Source organism: Sapajus apella, unplaced genomic scaffold (assembly GCF_009761245.1).
Source record: "Sapajus apella isolate SASKATOON/1434 unplaced genomic scaffold, GSC_monkey_1.0 scaffold44, whole genome shotgun sequence".
Lineage (NCBI taxonomy): Eukaryota > Metazoa > Chordata > Mammalia > Primates > Cebidae > Sapajus > Sapajus apella.
In genome coordinates, this window is record NW_022436984.1 from 17583456 (window position 1) to 17597227 (window position 13772).

At 41.3% G+C, this 13772-nt stretch overlaps 1 protein-coding gene and 1 pseudogene across 3 annotated transcripts in view; both read left to right on the plus strand.

Moving 5' to 3' along the window:
• LOC116566739 overlaps positions 1-3099 on the plus strand; it is a 5140-nt pseudogene extending 2041 nt beyond the window's left edge.
• Positions 1983-13772, plus strand: part of PPM1B (protein phosphatase, Mg2+/Mn2+ dependent 1B) — a 77044-nt gene continuing 65254 nt past the window's right edge. For all 3 annotated transcript variants that reach the window (XM_032239447.1, XM_032239446.1, XM_032239448.1), the window contains exon 1: positions 1983-2475. The gene's annotated coding sequence lies outside the window, so the exon portion shown is untranslated. The remainder of the gene's footprint in view (positions 2476-13772) is intronic.

Sequence of the window (13772 nt, forward strand, 5' to 3'; positions counted from 1 at the left end):
TTTTTTTTTTTTTTTTTGAGCCGGAGTTTTGCTCTTGTTACCCAGGCAATGGCGCAATCTCGGCTCACCGCAACCTCCGCATCCTGGGTTCAGGCAATTCTCCTGCCTCAGCCTCCTGAGTAGCTGGGATTACAGGCACGCGCCACCATGCCCAGCTGATTTTTAGTATTTTTAGTAGAGACGGGGTTTCACCATGTTGGCCAGGATGGTCTCGATCTCTTGACCTCGTGATCCACCCGCCTCGGCCTCCCAAAGTGCTGGGATTACAGGCTTGAGCCACCGCGCCCGGCTACCCTTTTAATTTTTTAAAAAATTTGCCCTTTTCTACAAAACATTGACAACCCCTAACCGGAATAGCACTTTGTTGGGTCTAAGCTTAAATTGTCTGCCCAAACCAATTTACAACAAAGTAGGAATTAGGTTTCAGTCCTCTTTCAGGACATTCGGATTAAAAAAAAAATCCATCCTAAGGTAAGTATTAGAATACCTCTATTACACCTTACTTTTGTTTCTCGTTTAGAGAACTAACATGGCAGCATCGTCGTCTACTTTTATAGCTGGAGGAGTCACGCCCACTTTCCTCATTGGCTCGTTAAACCTCTCTCATTCATTCTTGACTCATCCTGTGTCCTTGTGAAGCCTTTCTTGGTAAACCTATCCACAAGGAAGACCCTTTAAGTCATCACCAGCCCTTGCGCATGTTTCAATTATAGAACCTATCATCTTGTACCTCGATTGCCTAATTTATTTTTGTATCGTGCCTGGCAAACAGCAGGTGCTCAATGGCTGCAGAATGAACAAGTCCATGTCAAGAGAGTAGGCCGGCGGTTTAAAAAATCAATATGACTGAGAAATAAAATACGGGAATGTCAGGGGCTGGTATAAAAATAATCTCTAATAGCACAGAATCCTCCTGAAGGGAACACCTGTCCCACTTTTTCACGCTGCTTTCCAGGCTCTTCCGACACCTCAATTTCCCGCCCACTCTCCTCCCTCAGTGGGACAGGTCAGGCAGGTATCCCAGCTCGGTGGCTCTGATAGGTCGGCGATGATTTCATTGTAGGGAACATCCGGGCCTTTCCCCTCCCTGCAACACCTCCCCAGAGCCCGGCCTTCCCAGTTTCCCACTCCCGCGTGCGCCCCACCCGCGGCTGAAGCAAAACAACCGTCTCTCCCCAGCCCGCTTCTTGTCCTCGTCCGAGCCATCCCTTCTAGTCTCTACGCCGGAGAGGCGTTCAGATCCTCCAATGAGGGCCTAGAAGGACTTTCTTGGCCAATCAGTAGCCAGGCCACTGCAATTCCGGGTGGGACCAGGCTTCCACACCTATAGCTGGACTGCTGCTTGGTCTCTTATGGCGCTTGTTTTACGCATGGCTTAGAGATCAAATACAAGGGGCCACGTTCCTCACAGAACGGAAAGGATCCGTACAGACTCTCTGGGTTTGACCGTTTTCTAAGACGAACCAATCGCTTTCCAGATACTTCCCCGCCTTTTGCGCGTTCGTTTGAAAAAAGCCGGTGTGACGGACTTGGAAATTGGCTCAGTGACTGACATGCAGAGAAAGCCAGTGACTGGGGGTTCGAGTCACGATTTGGACCAATAAAAAAAGGCGATCGCTGGGGCCCGGGCTTTGCTAGGAGGGGCGCAGGTGGGCGTTATTTGATTGACGGAGGGCTCTACTTATGACTGGTAGCGGGGGCTGGTCCGTGACGTCCGGGAGGTAGGACCTAGCGGAGGCGGGGCCGAATGAAGTAAATGGTAATGAAGGGTTGGGTCTCACTTAGTGGGCGGTGTTTGATGGACAGTTGGCCTTGCCAATTGAAAGTGGCCACTGATGCCCAATGGGAAATTAGAAAGTCAGAGGCGGGGCAGGCAGGGCGGGGTAAACTAAGTACCGAGGTGCGGAGGGAGCCGTGCTGGGCGGGAGAGCGGTGATTGACAAGACTCCCAGCAAACTGAGAGGCGCAAGAGGGTGCGCGGCATCCTAGTGGGTGGGAGCTGGAGGCGGGGATCCCTGAGGGGCGGGGAAGGACTAGGGTGCAGGGAGGGGGTTGCAGAAGGAGCTGAGCGGCTGCTGCTCAATGGCGGAAAAGCAGCCGGTGCTCTGACTGCCTGGTTCCTCTAGCAGTTGCGGGGGAGTTTCCTGCCGGCGCTGCTGGAGTCTCTGATTCTCAGGGTTTGGTCGTTGGAAGATGCTCCAGAGAGACGAGGCTGCGGCGGAGGAGGTGGCGGCGGCCGAATCGGCAACGGCGCTAGGGTGGAGAGAAGGCGGCAGCGGCGGCGGCGGCGGCGTGAGGGGCCCGGCGGTGTAAGCAGCCCCGGAGGCGGCGGAGGTGGTGGTCGAGACCCCGAGGGGGAAGCGGCAGCTGAGGCAGGGTCGCGCCTCCGTTGGAAACTTGGGCTGAGTACCGCGGGGGGCTCCGCGGCGGTCGCTAGCGAGGCGCCCTAGATCAGTCCTCCCTCCTTTGCCTCAGGTAAGGCCGCCCGGCGCCCGGGCGGAGGGGAAGCGGCTGACCAGCAGTGCCTCCGAGGCCCCGGGCCCCGGGCCGGTTTTCGCGGTGCCACCAAGCCGCGGCCGGGGCCTCTGTCCTAACGAATCCTCGCCACTTGCCCCGCTGCCCCGGAGCCTAGGGAGGGGAACGCCGGGCCTGGCTCTCGGGTAGGCCCTTTTCCCGGCAGCCGCCTCCGCTCGGCTGAGGGCTGGGAGAGGCGCGGGGAGAGAATGGGAGTCTGCTCGAACGCCTGGAAGCCAATTGATTTCCCCTTCCCTCCGCTTCAGTCTGCAAGCGTCTCTTTCACACGAAAGCCCTGGGGCTCCCCAAGCCTTGGCTCGACTCTTCCTGGTGCATGCACTGTTTGAAAACACTGCCTTTTCCCATTCGTTTCCTCATCAGCTTCTGCCCTGCGCTGCGCTCCACTTCACTTCCTTATTAAATCGTCCTTCTCTCCTTGCTGTCTATGCGTTCTGCCCTCGCTTTCCCTTCTTTATGGCTTTAAATCGTGTGTTTCTCTTCTCATCGTACTCCGGCATCTCTTGCCTGCCTTCCCCAGCACCATCCTTTTCGGATGTCATTCCTAACACTGAAGTTCTTAATTGAAACTGCCACTTACTGTCAGTACCCCAAATCTACCGGAGCCCCATGAAGAGTATAGACTGACTAGCCTTACGTCGTAGATCAGTTTTTTATACTTTAAGCCTAACAGCCTTAAAAAATTTGTATTATTAAACGTACTGTGTGAAAATAATACTGAAAATAATTTTTTAAATGAAGGGCTCAGTGAGTGCTGGGAATAGTTATTTCTTCATTTTTAAAAATTGCATGACCTCTCATGTCAGATTTAGCAGATCTGGGACGTTTGCCCATCTTACTTGGCAAAAAAAAAAAAAAATGCTTCTTAAGCATTTGATAGCAGCCCAAATTCATCAATATTCAATTTCTTCTGAGAACAACTTGAAAGCTTTTTTAAGGAGAGACTTTATATTAGTAACTAGGAAGCTGTTTTGATAAAGTCACAGTTAAAGAGCTTTTAAATTAGGTTCCACATGTTTAATGTATCGTAAAGTTGGCAGGCATGTTGTAAAAGGATTATTTAGGAATTTGAGTAGTCTTAGTGTTATGTAGCTATTTTAGGAAAAACATTCTTTTTCTGTTAACAAACGTTTACAACTACGGTGATGTGAGAATTACTGAGGTTTATTGTGGGATTAACACAGGAACTGTCTTTATTTGAGCTACTGCATGGGTGAAGAAGTGGTAAATTGTTCAGGGTGGACAGTGTAAGTCACAGTATGTTCTAGGAGGTGGAGAAACATGCCATGGACACTGAATGTTAATAGATGTTATTTCATTTACTTTCTCTGTTGTGCAATAGCAAAGTTCTATTGTTGGCTTACTTTTAAATAGAGCATTTCTGAGTAAATAGTGAGACAAGTTATTCTAATTATGATAGTCTTTTCCAAGTGTACAGGCCTTTTAAAAATATAGTTGAAGTAATGGTAATTTTTTTAAGGAAATGTTTTTGTAGGTCTGCTAAATGGACAGTGTGTTGTTCTAATCGAAATTTTAAAATTAAGTAGAACAGTATTTTTTAGTCAACAGATTTTCTTTCAGGGATAATCTTTATTCTGTGCTGCTTCTGTCAATGTCTTCTTTGTCTTTTTTTTTTTTCCCTTAACAGTGGTTGTGCTTTCGCCTCCTCATTTGTTTTTGCCCTCATAAAGTCTTATAACAGTTTCTGCGGCCGTCCTTTGTGTTATTGTATATTAGCATGCAGTGGTATTTTTACTTGAGCTTTCATACTTTAAGATTTCCCCAGTTTCTAGTACGTTATCCTTTGGATTTGTTGATGTGATTATTCTCTTTGAAGTGACCAGCAGAGCTTTCAACACCATTTTCTTACACTGGGTATCTGATTTCTGTGAAGACTCTAGGAATAGGTGAAAGGCCTTTTCAGTTTAGTCATGTCAGTAAATACTGTTTTATGTTAGTAATTCGCCTAATTACTAAATTCTTTAAGATTACATCATCTAAAGGAATGGTGTAGTGTCCCAAGTAGTTGTTCTTCTAAGAACAGCTCATTCACAGGTTGACAAGGTCAGAAAAAGTGGCTCTTGTTGAAAGTTACCTTTTCCTATAGCAAACATTTTTAATGGAATCTTTTGAATTAAAATACGATGCTGATTATGTCTTGGCAGCGTTGGAAAAGTAGAATTTGCCACGGTATCACTTAGTGATTATGGTGATTTATTAAAAAGAGGCTATATAGGCCAGGTGCGGTGGCTCACACCTGTAATCCCAGCACGTTGGGAGGCTGAGGTGGGCAGATCACTTGAGGTCAGGAGTTCAAAACCAGCCTGGCCAACATGGTGAAACCCCATGTCCAAAAAAATTATCTGGGCAGGGTGGCATGTGCTTGTAATCCTGGCTACTCAGGAGGTTGAGGCAGGAGAATCACTTGAACTCCGGAGGTGGAGGTTGCAGTGAGCTGAGTTTGTGCCACTGCGCTCCAGCCTGGGTGACAGAGTGAGACTTTCAAAAAAAAATTTAAAAAATAAGGCTTTCATTAATATTTTTATATTACATATAACTATTTTAAAGTATTTTGTGACATTACCTAGCATAGAAAGTAGTTTAGTAGTATAATTCTTTTTAAAATGCAACATATGATATTTTATATTTTCTGTGAAATATGGCTTTCACAATTCACTAGTTTTGTTTTGTTTCTTGAGATGGAATCTTGCTTGTCACCAGACTGAAGTGCAGTGGTGCAGCGGCACAATCTCAGCTCACTGCATCCTCCACCTTCCGGGTTCAAGTGATTCTCCTGTCTCAGCCTCCGTAGTTGCTGGGACTACAAGCGCACACCACCATGCCCAGCTAATTTTTGTATTTTTTTAGTAGAGACGAGATTTCACCATGTGGCCAGGATGGTCTCGATCTCTTGACCTTGTGATCCTCCCACCTGGCCTTCCAAAGTGCTGGGATTACAGGCATGAGCCACCGTGAGCCACCAACCTACAATTCACTGATTTTAATAAAAATTAGTCAGCAAAGAAATAACCGATGAAATCGGAATAATAAAAGTTTTTTTTAGTCCAAAATTCTAATAGCAAAATTTAATCAAGTAATAGTATGAAGTGTGAAATCATGATTAATGGTAAGATAATTTTTGGGAGTATAATATTCCTGGATTTCCAGTTATTTTTCACATTGTACCTGATTCTTTTTGTTTTCCCTTTGGTGAACTAATTTCAGAATTGGAATGAAATGGAATTATGCTATTTATATTAGCAGCTTTAAAGTTTTATTGTAAAATGTGTCTTATACATTAACAGAATTGATGATTGAGAGGACTGACATTTCACTATTCTATAACGTTCACTATCCTACCTTCAAACTTTGATGGTAAACGTCTTTGGGAAGTATTTAATTTTTATGGTTTGTAGTTGGCTGTCATAAAAATTGCAAAATTACAGAACTTGTTATCAGCTTGTAGTGGCCGATGTAACAAGAACAGGTGAAGAAAAAGGCACTACGTGAGCTTCATCTGTATTTTTTCTTTGTTTTTGTTGGTGAGGCTTATTTACATCAATGCCTTGAGTTAAAAAAAATAGGTTTTCATCTTTTGAACTAAGTTAAGCATGCTAATGTCTTTGATTAACCATTTTATAATCTTTTTGCAAACAAAATGTTTCTAGGCCAGGCGCAGTGGCTCACGCCTGTCCTAACATTTTGGGAAGCTGAAACAGGTGGATTGTTTGAGACCAGGAGTTTGAGACCAGCCTGAGGAACATAGCAAGACCCTGTTTCTACAAAAAATAAAGTTAGCTGGACATTGTGGTGTGCGCTTGTGGTTAGTTACTTGGGAGGCTGAGATGGGAGGATTGCTAGAGCCAGGGAGATCAAAGCTGCAGTGAGCTGTGATCACACCAGGTTACTCCAGCCTAGGCAGCAGAGCAAAAGCATGGCTCTATTTTTAAAAAAATTCTGATGTGATTTAATCTTTTTCTGTCAATTTGATTTAAGAAGATTGACACTTTTGAACATTCCATCTGTATTCCTTTTCTAAAAGACTACCTTAAAGACTAACAAGTGTGACCAGGCGCTTTGGCTCACGCCTGTAATCCCAGCACTTTGGGAGGCCAAGGCGGGCAGATCAGTTGAGACCAGCCTGCCCTGGCCAACATGGTGAAACCCTGTCTCTACTAAAAATACAAAAATTGGTGTACTGGCAGGCCAAAAAGACTGCAGACCAGATAGTTGAATTGCTTTATGATAAAAAAGAACCTTTTACTAAATTCTTGATGATGTTATGAAGTTTTCCAGAAGTTGATCAATATAGTGTATACATTTCTCAGACTATTTAAAGATTTTGAGATTTAGTTTTTAGTAACATAATACATAACATCATAGGAAACATACATACTGTATGATAACTCATATACTTTTTTCTTTTTAATTTTCTTTTTTTTTTTTTTTTTTTAATTTCTTTTTTGTCTCTCAGGATCTCACACATTTTAGTTTTCATTCACATTACAGGGTGCTTTATTTCTCCCCTTCAGTTAACTTTAATAGCAACCATTAACACTTTACTTCTGAATTATGATAAATTATGACACAAAAGAGTTCTCAGGTACCTTTTTTCTTTTTGTTTTGCTATTGCTAACTTGTGACCACATCTACAATATCTTGTTATTACTTGGCATAACATATACCTTTTGTAATAATACTCTTCATGGCTGGGCACAGTGGTTCATGCCTGTAATTCCAGTATGTTGAGAGACCAAGGTTGGTGAATCACTTGAGGTCAGGAGTTCGAGACTAGCGTGGCCAACATAGTGAAACCCTGTCTCTACCAAAAAATAGGTGGGCATGGTGGCACACACCTGTAGTCCCAGCTACTCGGAGGCTGAGGTGGAGAATTGCTTGTACCCTAGAGGGGGAGGTTGCGGTGAGCCGAGATTGCGCCATTGCACTCCAGCCTGGGTAACAAGAGCAAAACTCCGTCTCAAAAAAAAAAAATAATAATAATAATAATACACTTTGTAATAACTTGTTTAACTACAAGAACCTTGTAGTTTACTCAATTGTAGTATTTTAATTTGTTCATATGTTATACATTTGACATGGTTTGTAACATTTAAAACACACTTTACTAATTTAAAACTTTTCATTTATTACATAGTTTAATATTATCTTGCTAAATGTAAAATGGATTCAAAGTTTTCTTTTGATGAAGGTTGAAGTATCATCAAGATAATATTTTTTAGCTTTAAAAATTAATATATTTTTGTTTCTTGAAAATTTAAAATCTTAAAGTTCAGAAACGTAACATTTCTTGGAAAATTGTTTTGCATCCTTAGGAACAAAAGAAGATCCAGTTAAATCCAATCTGATACTTAGAGGAGACAAACTTTGGAAGCCATCTATTGACTATTAAGGAACTTAACTTTTAGAGATGGTACCAGTTACTGTTAGTGATATAGGGAGGATAAGACCTGTCTCTAGAATTGCCGTGATTATTGTCTACGTAGAACATCCTTCACTTCAGAATTGGTTGTGTATGAAAAGTACATTTGTGTGCTAGAAATTGGAAGAAAAAACTTGTCTTATATAGAAAACTTTTAAAATGCGGTTATATTATCAAGTAGAATCAAATGTGTAATATACAAGAAAATAAAACAAGTGAGTAAGTGTTGTTTGGTTGGAGGTACATGCTTGAGAAGAAGTAGATTTGATAAAGAATATATAATTCGTAAGAGTCTGAAGGCTCGCAAAGCAAGTTTAAGCTTGAGTAATGCAACTGATTTTTAAATGTAATTGCATTTTATTTTCTTGATGTGTAGGTATCAAGAGCACTCCTCACATTGAAAAGGGATAGTCAATAGATGTTCTTATGAGTAGGAGAATCTAGGAGTGTTAGTATCTGGGCAGTGTTTTTCTTTTCCCTTGTTCTGACTAAAGCATTTATCTCTGAGGTGGGGAAATGGCATTATCTGTTTAACACAGGTGGACCTTCTTAGTGTCTTAAAAAGAGCACGCAATTCATTCAAAGCACTCCAAATGTTAGTCTATATGGGAGATTTGGTTAACGTTTTGGAGGTGCTCTGCCTTTGTTTACTCTGAGCTACCAACCCACTGAGAAGTAAAGAATTCAGAATAGTCAGGCCGGGCGCGGTGGCTCAAGCCTGTAATCCCAGCACTTTGGGAGGCCGAGGCGGGTGGATCACGAGCTCAAGAGATCAAGCCCATCCTGGTCAACACGGTGAAACCCCGTCTCTACTAAAAATACAAAAAATTAGCTGGGCATGGTGGCGCGTGCCTGTAATCCCAGCTACTCAGGAGGCTGAGGCAGGAGAATTGCCTGAACCCAGGAGGCGGAGGTTGCAGTGAGCCGAGATGGCGCCATTGCACTCCAGCCTGGGTAACAAGAGCGAAACACCGTCCCAAAAAAAAGAATTCAGAATAGTCTAATAATTTTTAGTCTGTAGCCAATTCATATGTTCATTGAGTGCCTTCTGTATGCAAAGGCACCATTTCATGCTGGTATCTGAACAAAACAGACCTAATCCCAAATCCTTGCCCTTGTTGATCTTGCATTCTGGTAGCCAACAACTCCCAAGTTTACATTAAAGCTGAACTCCTTATGTGGCTGGCTTTAAAACTTGAGTGGAAAATTTGGGGTGTGTGTTTTCTACACTAAATTTAAAAGCTGTGATTAGAGCTTTACTGTTTTTAATAAAAGGAAAGGAAGAGATTTTCTGTAATTGGATAAAAACTAGACTGAAAAGAGGAAAGGGGAAATATTGTTGTACCTTAGAGAAAGATATTGGTTTAAGATGAAAAGATGACCCAGAGAGAGAAAAAGATCCCCGAGTCAGGCAGACATGAGCGAAGTCTGGGAGCTTCAGGTGTTTTTGTTTACTGTACAATCTTGGGATAGATGAGTTCCTGGAAAGGAGGATGGGAGTAAAGGTGGAACAATGGAAGAAGGTGAACAGGATTTTTTAAGTCTGATTTAAATAATTGGGATGTACCTATAAAATATATGTTGTCATTTGTGTTTAAAAAACTTTCTGTTCTTATGTGAGTATAGCTGAAGGATTAGTGGTTGAACAATAGTGCCTGGTGATATTGTCACAGATTTGTAATGGATACTTTTATTCCCTTAGCAAAGATGACTAATGAGCCAGTTTGTCTCTTGGTTTATTGTGCTCAACTTGGTCTGTGTATTTATCACTACTTCTCCTTCCATAGCTTTGTTGTATTACTTAATGTCTTGCCTTTGTTTTTTCTGCATATGAGATTGTCATATTGCACTTAGATGTGTGAAGCAAGTGCTTAGTTTTTGCTTTCTGTTCTTTCTATTGCTTTCCTATTGACGAACCAGTTTGGTAAAGAGGCCTATTAAGCATAAAAGATCTTTCATCTTTTTGTTCTTATTTTAATGCTTGGCCGACTTTTGCTTTCATTTCATTTTTTTCATTCATTTGCTAAAGTGAATAAAGACTGATTTTTTAAATTTTAAAGCAAATCAATTTGCATTTATTTCAGTACCTCAATATAAAAATGAATGTTAGTTCTATTTATGACTTAAGAGTCCTCATTTATTATGCCCAAATATGCCTTCAGATTACTAGTTTCTTTGTATTTGTGTGTGTGGGTATTTTTGTTATTTATTTATTTTTTGATATGATGTCTTGCTCTGTTGCCCAGGTTGGAGTACAGTGGTGCAGTCTTGGCTCACTGCAGCTTTTGCCTCCTGGTTCAAGTGATTCTCATGCCTCAGCCTCCCTAGTAGCTGGGATTACAGACCTGCATCACCACGCCCAGCTAAGTTTGTATTTTTAGTACAGACAGGGTTTCGCCATGTTGGCCATGCTGGTCTCGAACTCCTGACCTCAGGTGATCTGCCTATCTCGGCCTTCCAAAGTTCTGGGATTACAGGTGTGAGCCACCATGCCCAGCCTAGCTTCGTTTTTAATGTATTTTTATAACTCTGTTACTTTATCAAAATGCTGATGTACAAAAGAACTTGAATTTTTGGAATATGTTAAATGTGGTACTATAATTCAGACCAGATTCATTAAGTTATTCAACATTTAGCCATCTATCTTAGATGGAAAAATAACCAAAAACAACCTTACTTGAATTTTAAAAAATTATCTCTTGTAACTGATTTTGTTTATATAATCTAACATTTTATTAAATCTTTGGTGGTTGGTCGTCCTAAACTTAGGGAAACTGAGTTTATTTCTATTCAGCTGTTCTAGAGTGTTTTGAATTGCAATGTGAAAGTGAAATAACTTTTTTGTTTTGTTTTTGAGATGGAGTTTCGCTCTTGTTGTCCAGGCTGGATTGCAATGGCACAATCTTGGCTCACTGCAACCTCTGGCTCCCAGGTTCAAGCGATTGTCCTACCTCAGCCTCCCGAGTAGCTGGGATTATAGGCATGCACCACCATGCCTGGCTAATTTTTGTATTTTTAAGAGACGGGGTTTATCCATGTTAGTCAGGTTGGTCTCAAACTCCTGACCTCGGGTGATCTGCCTGCCTCGGCCTCCCAAAGTGCTGGCATTACAGGCATGAGCCACTGCGCCCAGCCGTGAAATAACTTTTAGCTTAATGTGTAATATATGTAATTGTTTTCAGTTATGCCCCTCCCACCCTCCTTTTTAATAAATTCTAACTCTAGTTTGTAAAGGCAGATTTGGAAAGATTAGTGATGATATTGACTTGCATTGTTGTTCTTACTCTACATCTTGAATCTTCCCAGTGACATGGGTTTATATATAAGTTCAGGTTACTTACCCTTCAGTGTGCTTTTGCTTTGAGTTGCTTTTTCTGCCTGTGTCTTTGCTTACTTAATTTTTATTTAAGTACAGTGTGGCCACCAAGCTTGTAAACACAGGTGGATATACAGTAGTTGTATATTGATGTTGCATTATAGAATATGTTAAAATAATATCTATGTTGGCCAGGCGTGGTGGCTCCCTTTGGGAGGCAGTGGTCGGCAGCACTTTAGGAGGTGGAGGCTGGCAGATCACCTGAGGTCAGGAGATTGAGATCATCCTGGCCAACATGGTGAAACACTGTCTCTACTAAAAATACAAAAATTAGTCAGGCGTGGTGCTGCACGCCTGTAGTCCCAGCTACTCAGGAGGCTGAGGCAGAAGAACTACTTGAACACGGGAGATGGAGGTTGCTGTGAGCCTAATGTAAAGGAGTAGTGATAGTTAATTATAGAGAACCAGCTGGAATCACATTGAATATGTGTTTTTAAGAGGACTGAAAACAACCTAACAAGGTAAAAATAAGTTTGGTGTTTAATGGTTGTCAGATGTTTTGGCTAAAAAAAGTTCAGGAGATGCTAGACAGCAACAGTTTAAGCTGTGTATTTGAAAGATGGTGAGAGGGGTTGTCCCTATGGTAATGATACTGGTTTTGTTTATCAAATGTGAATGAAGTATCTTCTCAACAGATTTAGAGAAATATTTCTGAATTGTTGCTACTCTATGCCTGCAGGTAATACTGTAGGATGCTTAGCACTGTTTATAAGTGTATAAAGCGTAAGAAGCCTTTATAATTAGAGTGGGCTATCTTTTTGGAAAAAGGAGGATAGTGATTGGAACGTTGACTCCAAAGTCATAGTCTGGGATTTGAATCCCTGCTCCTATACATAGACAGGTTACCTACCGTTGGGTAGGTTACTTAATGTTTCTAAACTTCAGTTTTCTCATTTATAAAGTGAGAATGTTCATAAGATTGTTGGGTTGCGATAATCCATGTAAAATAGAGACTGGCACATTATAATGAGTAACCTTTATTGAGTGCTTTCTATTGCTGTTAATACTATTAATACTGCTGCTATTATACTACTAAATGATATATGGTAAGTTGAAAGAGTACTGAAACTTGGGAACAGAAGACTGTTTGTGGTTCCCACTCAACCTTTTAATGGTTCTGTGGCATGTGTACTTACTCTTTCTAGGATTTAGTAGCCTTAACCTGCAATCTTAACATTTTTATCAGGGTTAAGGGAGAAGCCTGGACCGTATGATATCTTGAGGTTCTTTTGACTCTAAAATCAAGAGTTCTGTTCTAAGATCCTCATTTTCTGCCAGTGTTAGTCACATAAAGGCAATAACTGTATTCGTTTTGTATGCTGATTTATCCATGTGTCTATATTGTATTCGACAAATATTAGCTGAATAAATGAGTAAATAAGCTAAACAGCATCTTTTAGGGAGAGAAAAGGAATAGGGCAGAGATCTGCAGCCTTTTTGGCAACAGGGACCAGTTTTATGGAAGAGTTTTTTCCATGGATGGAGTGAGGGTTTCAGGATGATTCAAGCACATTACATTTATTGTGCACTTTATTTCTATTATTATTATATTGTAATATATAATGAAATAATTATGCAATTTGCCATAATGTAAAATCAGTAGGAGCCCTGATGTTGTTTTCCTGCAATTAGATGGTCCCATCTGAGGGTAATAGGAGACAATGACTGATTATCAGGCATTAGATTCTCATAAAGGGCATGCAACCTAGACCTCTTGCATGCTCAGTTCACTGTAGGGTTCACACTCCTGTAAGAATCTAGTGCTGCCACTGATCTGACAGGAGGTGGAGCTCAGGCAATAATGCCAGCAATGGGGAGCGGCTCTAAGTACAGATGAAGCTTCACTTGCTTGCCTACTGCTCACTTCCTGTGCACCCTGGTTCCCAACAGGCCATGGAGGGTACTGGTCTGTGGCCTGGGGGTTGGGGATTCCTAGAGTAGGGGATAGGAAGAGGGAAGAAGATGGTTGTTGAATATATGTTGTAGTGAGCTGAGATTGTGCCACTGCACTCCAGCCTGGGCGACAGAGTGAGACTCTGTCTCAAAATAAATAGATAAATAAAAAGTAAATGAATGAACATAAATTTTCTTCTATTCATTTTTGTTTAGTCAATAAACATTGTCTATAGGCATTAATCGCTTTGGAGAATAATGATAATTCAAAGTATCTATCTTGTCTTGTGGTTTTTGCCTTTTGTCTTCATTTTTAGAAATCATGTTTAAAAAGAAAAAATACCAGGGTCATGAACTTTTGGAGAATTTATTTTGGGTAGATTTTGATATTTAACCTTGAGAACTCTGGGGGAGACATAGGACTATTTTAATATTGGGGGGAAGAGTAACAAATTTAATAAATTATAAATAATCTCATACTGGATTTTTTTTTTTTTTTTTTTTTTTTTTTTTTTTTTTTTTGGGAGGTTT